Source organism: Mixophyes fleayi, chromosome 2 (genome assembly GCF_038048845.1).
Source record: "Mixophyes fleayi isolate aMixFle1 chromosome 2, aMixFle1.hap1, whole genome shotgun sequence".
Taxonomy (NCBI): Eukaryota; Metazoa; Chordata; class Amphibia; order Anura; family Limnodynastidae; genus Mixophyes; species Mixophyes fleayi.
In genome coordinates, this window is record NC_134403.1 from 292,811,065 (window position 1) to 292,823,390 (window position 12,326).

The following is a 12,326-nucleotide window of genomic DNA, read 5'->3' on the forward strand; positions in this document are numbered from 1 at the left end:
TGGCATCTCTGGAATTGCTATTTGGTGTATGAAAAGTAATGTGCGAACGCTACATGAATACTTCCTGAAATGTTCTCATGCTATTGCAAACTCGGTGCAATTAACATGTTGGAAACATTAATTAGTTTCTTCATCACATATTTTATATTAAGTGAAAGAAAGAAATTAAACTTATTTACATGTTGCTAAGATTATGATTTGGTTGCGTATTAGTCGCATCGCAATCGATAGTAGTGTACAGAAATTATTAATTACCACATTCATCCAATTATTTAACTTCAACAATTACCATCTAATCTTAATTAGATCCCTTGCTCACATTTGTACCTCCAGGGTGATTGTGAGCAACATATGGCAGTGTCACCAATAGGTGCCACAAATTGGCCATCAATGTTCCGCAAGTGATAGGACTGCAATATAACATAAAGCCACCATGTAGCTTGTCCTCTTAAATGGCAAGAGGAGAGAATGATTGTTCTAGTGAAAAACAATTGTGGATTACCTGGTGTGGCATGAGATAGAGCTATAGTTATAGTGGTGCATTCAACCAAGGCATTTCCTGTGAAAAAATCATTCTGTATTTTGAGGTGTGTGATGCATTTAGTAATAGCATGAGCAAGACAATTATAATTAAATGAAAAACATTTTTCACTTGTAGCACCCTGAATTGAAAAACCCACATAATCATGTACAACACCAAATGCATATGAAGAATTAGCATGCATGTTTACAGATGTTTTCCTTATCAAGTGTGCATGTTTTTTAAGAGCCACTAACTCACTAACTTGGGCGCAATAGACAATAAATGTCCACTTTCAATTATTTCATAGTGTAAACAGGCATCATATATTCCATATAGTGTCCCTTTATCATTTCTAATAAAATATTAATCTACATAAAATATGAACTTAGGGCTGTGTAAATTTATGTGTGGCATAGAAAGTTGTGTTGTTGTTTGCATGCCTTGGGAATGTTTTAATGTCATATTTGGCAGGTTGGCAAGGGATATGTGCTGTGTTTTTGCTTTTAACATTCGGAACATCTACATTTAGAGCCAGCTCAACGCTCTGTCTGACAGGGCAGCTGCAAAGATGTAAAGTATGCTAAGGTCACTGGCATAGTGATGAAATCACAATATTGTCTTTTAAATAAATAAAAATACTGGGGTGCCAATGCTGACTGAGTGGCATATGTTTTTCATCGATCCAACATTTTAGCTGTGAATGCTAGGGAATGGGCAATGGGTTAGTTGTTTAATGCATCCATGATGTATTGCAAATGCTATCTACTATGAATGCATTGGAATAACCCATAACTCCTAGAATATTAGTAGTTACAGCTGGGCCTGTGAAACACCGCTTGGTGGAGCTGGGGAGGGGCTAGCCAGGGGTAGAGGAATTTGCATCCAAGCACAGTGTGGAGTGGGCCACACTGTGTTGAAAGTTAGTTAAGAGAGAGTAAAACAAATTTTCTACATCTAAATCTAAAGAGAACACTACTAAAGGTTATTTTTATACACAGTTTTTGAAAATTCATGCAGTGTCTTACTGAATTAATTACTTGCATCACATAAATCTATAGAGAAAAATAGGACTTATTTTTTTTATATGTTATTAGAACATACTTTTTTCTAGGCACTGCTGCTATAAACAAATAATCTGCTTGGGCCAGAACCTGTCCCTGGCTACAGTGAGTCGTGAAACCAGAACAAGAGGTGAAACATCTCTATGACAAAGGTGGGAAGTTAAAGGATTCTGAATCAAGTGGTGTTTTATAATATAAAATACAGTGGTGTTTGTCTCCTTGCAACTGTGTTAGTACCTTTAAAGCACTAACACTGAGGTGTGAGAGTTTAACTAGAGCTGTGGCGAATCAATCAGGTACTGAACTGTCCCATTATTTGTATAACTGTGGAATTCATCTATACCACTTTGTATCCAAGTTGTTTCTGTGGTTTACATTGAAACTATTTAATGGGTGTGCTATCAAAGACCACTAGTCCACTTATTTAAATATATTTACTTTAACAGCTAAATTATATAACTGAATTGTTTCAAACTGTCACTGCAGTTTTGTTCCTATGTTTTAGTTATAGAGACATATTATAGTAGCAGCGGCTGCTCCTCAATCTTTAATCAGTGTACACTGAAGGTTAATTATATAGAATAACAATGATTTACCATGCATGCTCAACCAACATTGTTGTTATTTATGTGTTTTTAGTATTAAAACATTTATAAAATGTCATTGGAAAGTGGACTTTTTGCAGTGTTGTTGGTAGTTTTGGCATTGCTGTCTTTTATCACAATACAAGCGCTGAGGCAGGCAGACACTGGTATTTGTATTTTTATTGTTCTTGTTAGAAAAACTATTTTCATCAGCTCCTTACTTAACAAAATACTTTGAGCACCCAGTATTTGTGGGCACAGCACAAAGTACCCATTCTCTATAATTATGCTAAGGCTCACTGTCTTACTCTCTAAATTGGTTGACTCTTTGACATTTTTGGTCTTGGTGCACTATTGGTCCCAGGCAGGGCCAGACTGGCCATCTGGCACTTCTGGCAAATGGCAGAAGGGCCGATGGTCAGTAGGGCCAGTTCGAGCAGTCAGTGCACTGACACTTCCTGGTCACATGTGATCAGTACAGGTCCTGGAAGGCAGCTGAATAGCGGACAGGAGACAGAAACAGAAGAAGCTGAGAAGAAGGTAAGTAAACAAAACCGGGGGGGGGGGGGGGGGGGGGACATAAAAGGTGCCAGACAATAACAGGGGGGGGGGGGAGAGGAAAGGTACCAGACAATAACAGGCAGGGGGGGGAACATAAAAGGTGCCAGACAATAACAGGCAGGGGGGAGAACATAAAAGGTGCCACACAATAACAGGGGGGGGGGGGAGAGGAAAGGTGCCAGACAATAACAGGGGGGGGGGGGAGAGGAAAGGTACCAGACAATAACAGGCAGGGGGGGGAACATAAAAGGTGCCAGACAATAACAGGCAGGGGGGAGAACATAAAAGGTGCCACACAATAACAGGGGGGGGGGGGAGAGGAAAGGTGCCAGACAATAACAGGCAGGGGGGGGGGAGAGAGAGAAGGTGACACACAAAAAACAGGATAATATGATTTGGCCCACTATTGTGTGCCATAATTTCAACTGGGGGCACTATTGTGGCATAATATCAACTGGGGGCACTATTGTGGCATAATATGATTTTGGGGCACTACTGTGTGGTAAAATATGATTTTGGGGCACTACTGTGTGGTAAAATATGATTTTGGGGCACTACTGTGTGGTATAATATGATTTTGGGGCACTACTGTGTGGCATAATATCAATTGGGGGCATGTACTCAGGCATGAGGGAAGGAGGAGAATGTTAATATAATGTTGGAGGTAGGCTATTAATTTAATGGTGAAGTTTAGGTGGGGGCTAATTATTTATTAGTGCTATTTTATTTGTGGGGTGATGTGGGTTAATTTTATATTAGGGCCAAGCAATTTAAGATAGGGTGATTGGACCTTTAATTTAATGATGGGGTGGTTTGGGGGCTATTAATTGAAAATGGGGCTGTTTGTGGAAAAAAATGGGAATATGAATTATTTAATGGCAGTGATGGTTGCAGGAAATAGGTATGTTTATTAACTGTAAATGCTATTTCATTTATTGCTGGCATTGTTTGGAGGGAGGGAAATATCATTATTTATCAACAGCAGCAGCAGCTATTTATATTAAATGTGAATACTAGTATTTTAATGTTGGGGCTGGAGGGAGGCCTAATTATAAAACATGGGTTGTATTGATTAAACACCAGGGCTGGTTGGAGTTTTCTAAATTGCATGTACCCATTTTTCTTCCAAATAGAGCCTCCAGCATTCCAGTATCCAGACAAGCAGCAACTAAACTAAAGACACCAGGAGCCAGAGGTGGTGAAACTAACAAGACAGGTAGGAGAGAGCAGGACAGTCTGCCAACTGTCCTGAATCTGGTGGGGAAGTCCCGAATTTTGGTGACTGTCTCGTTTAGTGAGATTTGGGCCGACTACAAGGACAGTTGGGAGGTATGTCCCGCTTCACACTGTACTGCTTGTGAAGGCAGAGCTGCGTGCAACTAACAGTATTGCACACAGTATTGCCTGTGTATTTGTCTAACATTTGTCTAAAATGATAGCTATGTTATATAAAAGGGGCTCCCTGTCTTAAATACCCCAGGCCCCCCAAGTGTTAATCTAGCTCTGGTTAGCAGGAGGGAGCAGATAGCCGCTCCAAGTCTCTGGATAGGACACAGCCTGCAGAGCAAGCCAAGGAGCTCTAAGTCTGACATGATTTTGCTCACTCTACAGGAAGTTCCCACCCTGATGGATGTCAACAGCACCAGAAGCATAGATAAGTACAGTGGGCTGGGGTTGCCATAAGCCTCGGGGGTGGCGTGATAAATGTAATGTTTTATTTTAATGAATGTATCATTGCCCCGTGTTGGCCACACCCACAACACAATGTGGTCACACCTTTTTCGGTGCCGCCGCGCAGGCCCACCTCGGTTTCTTTCCTGTTGGAACTGAGGTGGGCCTGTGGACCATGAATGCCAGGGCTGATTTTTAGTCCCAGGCCAGCCCTGGTCCCAGGATACCTGTAAATGTACTCAATGTCTCTTCAGCTCCACAAGGCTCTTAGTAGGCTTTCACTTGCAGCTCTGGCCTTCATATCTTTCAACTGCAGCTCATTCACCATCTCTACAGGTAGTGATAAGGTTTTTGGTTGACTACTAGGCAAAGTCAAACCTATGAAATCTAAAGATAAGTGGAAATGGCGCTAACAACTTATAACTTATAACAACTTATAAGTCCCGGAAAATGTATATACTTTCAAAAAGTTCAAAGAAGTCTTTTGATTTAATTTATTATTAATCTTTTGTAACACATTTAGTGGATAGTGTGTAGGTGAGTGGAAGGCTGCTCCAACTTGTCAGTGCAGAGATTTCTTCATTTTTTACTTTGTTTTAAAGTCAAGCCTATGTGAAAAGATCTCTGACTACTCAAACCCTGGACTTTTTTTTTTTAGGGATCAGGGAGAGTTTCTTCTTAACTCTACAGTCAAGTGACACTTCTGACCTCATTGTGGCCTATTAGTGTGGTTAGAATATGACTGCTCCCATGGGATCTACAGACCCCATTTTACATCCTACCTGGTAATGATCCTAATTAATTTCAATTGGATCATTATCTGCCATCATAGTTGTTTTGGGGACCAAAGTGCAATATTGAGATATTTGTCCAATTTTGACTGTAATATCGCCAGATGTGAGTTAGCTTTAATTATTACACAGTAATATTTTCAATTGCAAGGTCTTATTGAAAACCTGTTCTAAAGCTGGCCAATACGACTATGTATGTGGCCACAAAATGAGCAAAATCATTTACTCAATAGAAATTGATCTGATAATTATTGGGCAATTGGGAAACTTGTGGTCAGAAGATCAACGTTATTAACCTGTGTTTGGTCATCATGTAACTGCACTAAAGGCCCCCTTGTGAAGTGAGTTAATATGTCCAAAACTTGTCCAATTGGTTACCCATGTACATGACCAAATTGTAAGGTGTCCCAGCGGCAGTATTGGCCAATATGTGACCATCTTAGTTCACTGTCAAATTCTTTTATAAGACATACTTTAGATTTTGCTCCTCACCTGAAGGGTTCTTTCCGCCCCCCAAAGGTTTAGGACTTACTTATCCCCATTACCAGATGCTTTACTGGTGTAATGTCTGCCCCACAGAGTGTTGCTTGGTATTTAGAAAATAACTGATTTTATGTGATCCTGGGTGAATTTGTTATTTAAATCCTAAAGCTAATCTGAATGATACATGGAAATGAAAATGCCACCTCATCTGCCTTGAAATTTTCCACATAGCAGCAAGATATACTCAGAAAAAACACAGAAGGCTCCAGTGACAGCGGCCTTGGTAGCCTGACTTTTCACACTGAACACAAGGTATAAATTCATCATGTGGATCTGAAAGACAGTGGACCCGTTACAGCCTACTGGACTATACACAGATAAGCCATCTGGTACGCAGTTACACACTGGAGTGGGAATGGTGTGCACTGTTCTTTAAAAAGTTAATGCACTATCTCTGGTTGGTTATTCTGTTTTTCTGGGTATATCTTACCACACCTGTTATCGATCCTGAATATTCAGGGATGTGGGTTTCTGGACGTGCTTACACACTCTGACAGTCTGATGCGCATATATATCTTACCTAAGGATTTGGAAACTATATTCCTAAAATACTACTCTATTGTGCGCCCTATTCCTCTGTTTGTATTTTAGATTTTATACGAACACACCGCCTTCTTCTTTTGAGGATTGGCAGCCGACTGTACATTGGAAATAGAGCATTTATGAGGTCAGGCACTGATGTTGGAGGAGAAGACCTGGCTCACAATCTCCTTTCAATTTCATCCCAAAGGTGTTCGATTGGGTTGAGATCAGGTCTCTGTGTGGGCCAGTCAAGTTCTTTCACACTGAACTCATCTAGCCATGTCTTTGTAGTCCTTGCTTTGTACACTGGGGCACAGTCATGTAGGAATAGAAAAGTGCCTTCCCCAAACTGTTGCCACAAAGTTAGAAGCATAGCATTGTCCAAAATGACTTGGTATGCTGAAGCATTAACATTGCCCTTCACTGGTGACTAGCCCAAACACTGAAAAACAGCCCCATACCATTATCTCTTCTTCACCAAAATTCACAGTTGGCATAATGCAGTCAGGCAGGTAACGTTCTCCCAGAATCCGCAAAACCCAGATTTGACCATCTGACTGCCAAACAGAGAAGTGTGTGTCGAAGTCGTATAATTGGATGAACGAAAGTATATTGGTTAATATTGTTTTATTGGCCGATTGCACTCAGTATGCCACGCTACACGTGGCATACGGCGATCGCTTGGTAAAATACGCACACACACACTCGCATGACAACATTTAGTTATTTATGTAATTCATATTCATATTGGATCCATTACACAGTAATTTATGAGCAGATAGTATTTGGTTTATTATTAGTTTATATAATATGATTATATGTGCACTTCAGTGATATATATGGTTCAGATAATAGGAAAGGTGGCATGTCTAGTATCATATTAAAACCCTATTCATCAGCAGCTGAGCTGTCCGGTGCAGTCGGCGAAGAGATCGCACATCGCATACTTTAGTTATTGATATTAGGGAATAAACCTTTGTATGATGCTGGCTATGAAATGCTCACATCCTCTGGAGAGACGACCCCCACCTTTGGATTCCTTAGATTGAATCAGCCTATGACCTGTTTACCCTGGACCCACCCAACGTCTGGACCTATAGAAACAAGCTACGTCATCTCCATTGTTCACTCTGTAACACTGTACTGTATATATAATCATAGCTGCACCCCCACCAGCCTCAGACTTCACTGCTCACAGTATTCAAAGGGTGAATTACTGTGCACTGGGCCCGTGGTTAGCGCAGCGTAGCGCAAGCGGTATGTATTTATCTTTTGGTATTAGCTGTACTGTACTGTATCATAATATAATAATGTATTGAATTGTTGACTATTTACATCTGCTAAAATAAATCACTTTGTGCGTTAGAAACCCAATACAATCGTCTATGCAATGCTTATTTGAAAACTATAGAATTACTTTAATACATAATTCGTTAGTCGTCACTCCACAGAACACATTTTCACTGCTCCACTGTCCAGTGTCAGTGGGCTTTACACCACTCCATCTGATGCTTGGCATTGTTTTGGTGATGCGAGGCTTGCATGCAGCTGCTCGGCCATGGAAACCCATTAAGCTCCCGCTGCACAGTTTTTGTGCTTTCATTAATGCCAGTGTAAGTTTGAAACTCTTCAGCTATGGAATCAGCAGAGCTTTGCCGGCTTTTACCCACCATGCGCCTTAGCAGTCATTGACTGTGCTCTGTGATTTTATTTGGTCTTCCGCTTCATGGCTAAGTTGCTGTTGCTCCTAAACATTTCCCCTTTCTAATAATATCACTTTTGGTTGACTGTGGAAAATCCAGCAGGGATAAAACTTCACGAACCGTTTTATTGCAGGTGGCATCCTATTACAGTACCACAGTACCACGCTTCAAGTCATTGTGCTCTTCAGAACGACCCATTTTGCATCACAAATATTTGCAAATGGAGACTGTATGGCTAGGTGCTTGATGTTATACACCTCTGGCAACGGATCTGATTGAAACAAGGCTAAGTGGATGGTTAACCCTGTCTGCGTGCTGTAGCTGCAAGTTCTCTGGGATCTTACCTCTCCCTATGCAGGAGAGGTGTTGCAAATAACCCTCTATATATATATATATATATATATATATATATATATATATATATATATATAACGTGTGTATATATATATATATATATATATATATATATATATATATATATATATATAACGTGTATATATATATATATATATATATATATATATATATATATAATGTGTATATATATGTATATATATATGTGTCTGGTTGGTCACTGTAATACTTGGAACGTAATTGCATGGTTTGCCACATCTGTTATCACACTACTTTGAGCACTGTTCCCTTGAATTATGTGTTTTTGAGTGTGTTTTTTTCTTTAAATATTTCACTATATTTTTTTTATTTTTTTCTACATGTTCGGTAGGTTCTGATTAAATATTACCATACAGAAGAATTATTGGATTTTTCCAGGACTTCTATTGGTATTGGAATGCCAAACTCACAGTGTGTTTTGCTATATAGTGATAACGTGTAGAGCCCATTGAGGTGAATGATTTTTTTGAATGTCTTTTATTATTGGGGAAGGTGATTATCCATTATTTCACTTTGAAGGCTGCCACACTTAATTGAACACCCACTTTTATATTTTTTCATTGTTTAAATTCAGAATTAAGAAACTAGAGGTATTCTGCATGCTCTGATAATAAGTATTATAGACATGGTAAGCAAAAAGCAAAGTACCAGACTTTAGTGAAGCTTGTGTTTAATATGTGTGCCATTGTCTACTGAATATTTCACTTTATGTTCAAGAGACAATCTATAAAAGTACTATTTTGTGATATTTGCTCTTTTGAATCAAATACTTTTTTTCAAGTTTGTGTTGTTTGCTAGATCCAAATAGAGAGAAGATCCCTCATATTTCTGCATGGATTTCATAGCAGAGTGCAAGTGAACTGTTGGTCTTAGCAGTATATAATTACCTCTATTATTTTTAATGTAGCATGTCATTTGATAGAGACTTACACGGTCTTGAAATGTTACAATAATAAAGTATTCTTATTTATTTTATGTAGTTTTGGTGTTACAATAAATGGTTACCAAATTATTCCATATTACAAGAAAGGTGGCATACAGGACATTCCCCTCTTCCGTGAACATCTCCCAACCCAGCTCTGCACTGCATTGGGAGAGGTGCTTTCCTACTACTGAATATGCTCATTCTGGCAGCACACACAGATATTTACATTTTATTTTATTTTTTTAATTGACCTTGTTAGGTCAATGGTTTGAAAAAAACTAAGCTATCCTAAACCCTAACCTAAACCTCCACCACTTATCAGCACCTCTATGATAGCAAAGAAAACCTACCCTTAGCACCTAACTGTAAGTGAAGATTTGAATTTAACTGAGCATGACTGGTGTTATGAATGCCCTTTGGGTGCATGAAGATCAAGGTGTTCTTTTATGTATCACCTTTTTTTTCCAGGACAGTCCACTTTTTATTCCATTAAAATCTCACATTGTTTATTTTCCCATCATTCAGATGCCTTATATACCCATATATAAAGGACCCATGGGTTCCCTCAAATCACATCAGTGTCTCCAGTGCTTTCATTTCAGAATTATGGGAGTCCTACATTATATTAAGTATGTCAAATTGTTATGCTCTAGTGTGTATATTAATTGACTACTAGTCTCTTGAATTAAGCTGTGGTTTACATAATGAATAAATATCTTCTACTTCATTTGAATTATTAGTAACAATGTTCTTCATAATACTGATTAACATTTTCTATTTTTCATTATATCTAGTCTTTTCAGGTCATAATTTAAAATCATGTCACATGCTGCTTGACTACACTAGTTGATGCTGTGGGAATACATTTGTAACTGTGCAGACAGAATCAGAGCTAATTCCACTATTTCATATATGCCTGATTTGAAATGGTTAACATAGCAACCTAAAGTTGTCCCCTCCGATTTCAACACCTTGAGCTAAAAGAAATGAGCTAAAATTCTGACCAGCACCATAAGGGTTACTTAATTCCATTTGTTGAGTAAGGGCTTTAGGAAAGCATGAAAGTATGAATTTAGTATTTAAGAGGATTACTGCCATCATAAATAGCCTGGAAAGCAAAAGTCATTCTATGTAATGCATTAAACAGGTCAGCCAACCACTTCTCAAACATCTGGCATTTTGTTTCTACTATCTGAGTTGGTAATAGGTCACAGTTACACAAGAACCTTGGAAGAGATTAAATAAGTTGATCTTTGATATGATATAATATAAATTTGCTAAATTGTCTGATATGTTTTATAACAACAATTTGATGTCTTAGTGTTTTATGACCTAGCACCATAAAGACCTAGTTAACCCATTGGGCCTGGGCCCTTAAGGCACGTATGCTGACTGCACGTAAATTGGCTCTGCATACTCCCAAAGGTCAACAAGGAACGGAGCTAAAGATACATGTGGTGTTGACTACGGGTGTAGGTTTACTCTGCTCTCCTAGACCAGACACTGCAGAATACGTACAAAACCTATGTATTATTATTATTATTATTATTATTATTATTATTTAATTATAGGGCACCACTAGGTATCCGTAGCGCCGTACAGGGACAGACAGAAATACGGTACAGGGTGAGTGTCACTCACCGGAGTGTGAGTGCCTCCACTCTGGTACGTGGTTCTTCATCTTTCCCGCTCACACCTGTGTTGAACCGCGGCCGTCCGCCATCCTGTCGCACTGCGCATGCGCAGGTCCCTTTAACAACTACACCTGACCACTAATGTGATTGATGGATCAATCACCCCTCCCTACTTAAGGCACCTGCAGCCTTAGGTAGTTGCCTGATCTTGAAGTCTCACTCCAAGTGAACTTCTATAGGTGTGTGCAGTTTCCAAACTGCTTCCAGCTCTATTCCTGTGTGCAGTTTCCAAACTGCTTCCAGCTCTACTCCTGTGTGCAGTTTCCAAACTGCTTCCAGCTCTACTCCTGTGTGCAGTTTCCAAACTGCTTCCAACTCTACTCCTGTGTGCAGTTTCCAAACTGCTTCCAGCTCTACTCGTGTGTGCAGTTTCCAAACTGCTTCCAGCTCTACTCGTGTGTACAGTTTCCAAACTGCTTCCAGCTCTACTCGTGTGTACAGTTTCCAAACTGCTTCCAACTCTACTCGTGTGTACAGTTTCCAAACTGCTTCCAGCTATACTCGTGCTTCAGCTTCCACGCTGCTCCCTGCTCAACTCAGCGGCGGTTCCCATACCGCTACAACGCTTCACTTCTCAGCTGATTCCGGATCTACACAATTGGGTATGCACTACTGACTATTGACTATTGCCTATTGCTCGCATACCAGTTGTATCCATTATTGTTTGCTGCACAGGGTACAAGTACCCATATAGACTGTGTAACTGCATTGCTTCATTTAGGACAAGCTTTCACTCAAGCTACGATATCTCCTCACGCTACTACTTAGCATTATTGTGCATATCTGCTGTGACCAGCTTCTCCTCCCTGCAAGGCATCTACTCCATACAGACTATTCATTGTGCCTTCCATCTCTGCCTCACAAGACATTGCTCTACTCACGCTGTTTCCATACAGCCACAGTTTGCCTTTCAACTTCACTCTCCTGCACCTGGACAAGTCCTCATTCCTTCTCACAGCAGTGGTACAACTTGCTGCACGCAGACCACTGACTTCCCTGCTACCTACCCGCACCTGGACAAGTCCTCCTATCACAGCGGTGGTACAACTTGCTGTACGCAGACCACTGACTCCTCTTCTACCTACCATCACCTATCCACGTCCACTCCTCGTGTCTACATTATCTTCAGCCTCCAGTTCACTGCACCAAGTCGCTGACTTTCCTCTAACCATAGCTGCAAGTCGCTGACTTCCTCAGACTATCTCTACTCTCCTGCTGTTGTGTCGCTCCAATCATTCATCTGCCTGCTTTGAGGTGCGTGCCATAACCCCGCCTCTCTAGCAGAGTTCCATCTGGTGAAACTCGGGTAAGCAACTCCTAGTGCCCGTGACAGTGAGACATCACGGAACAGTTAA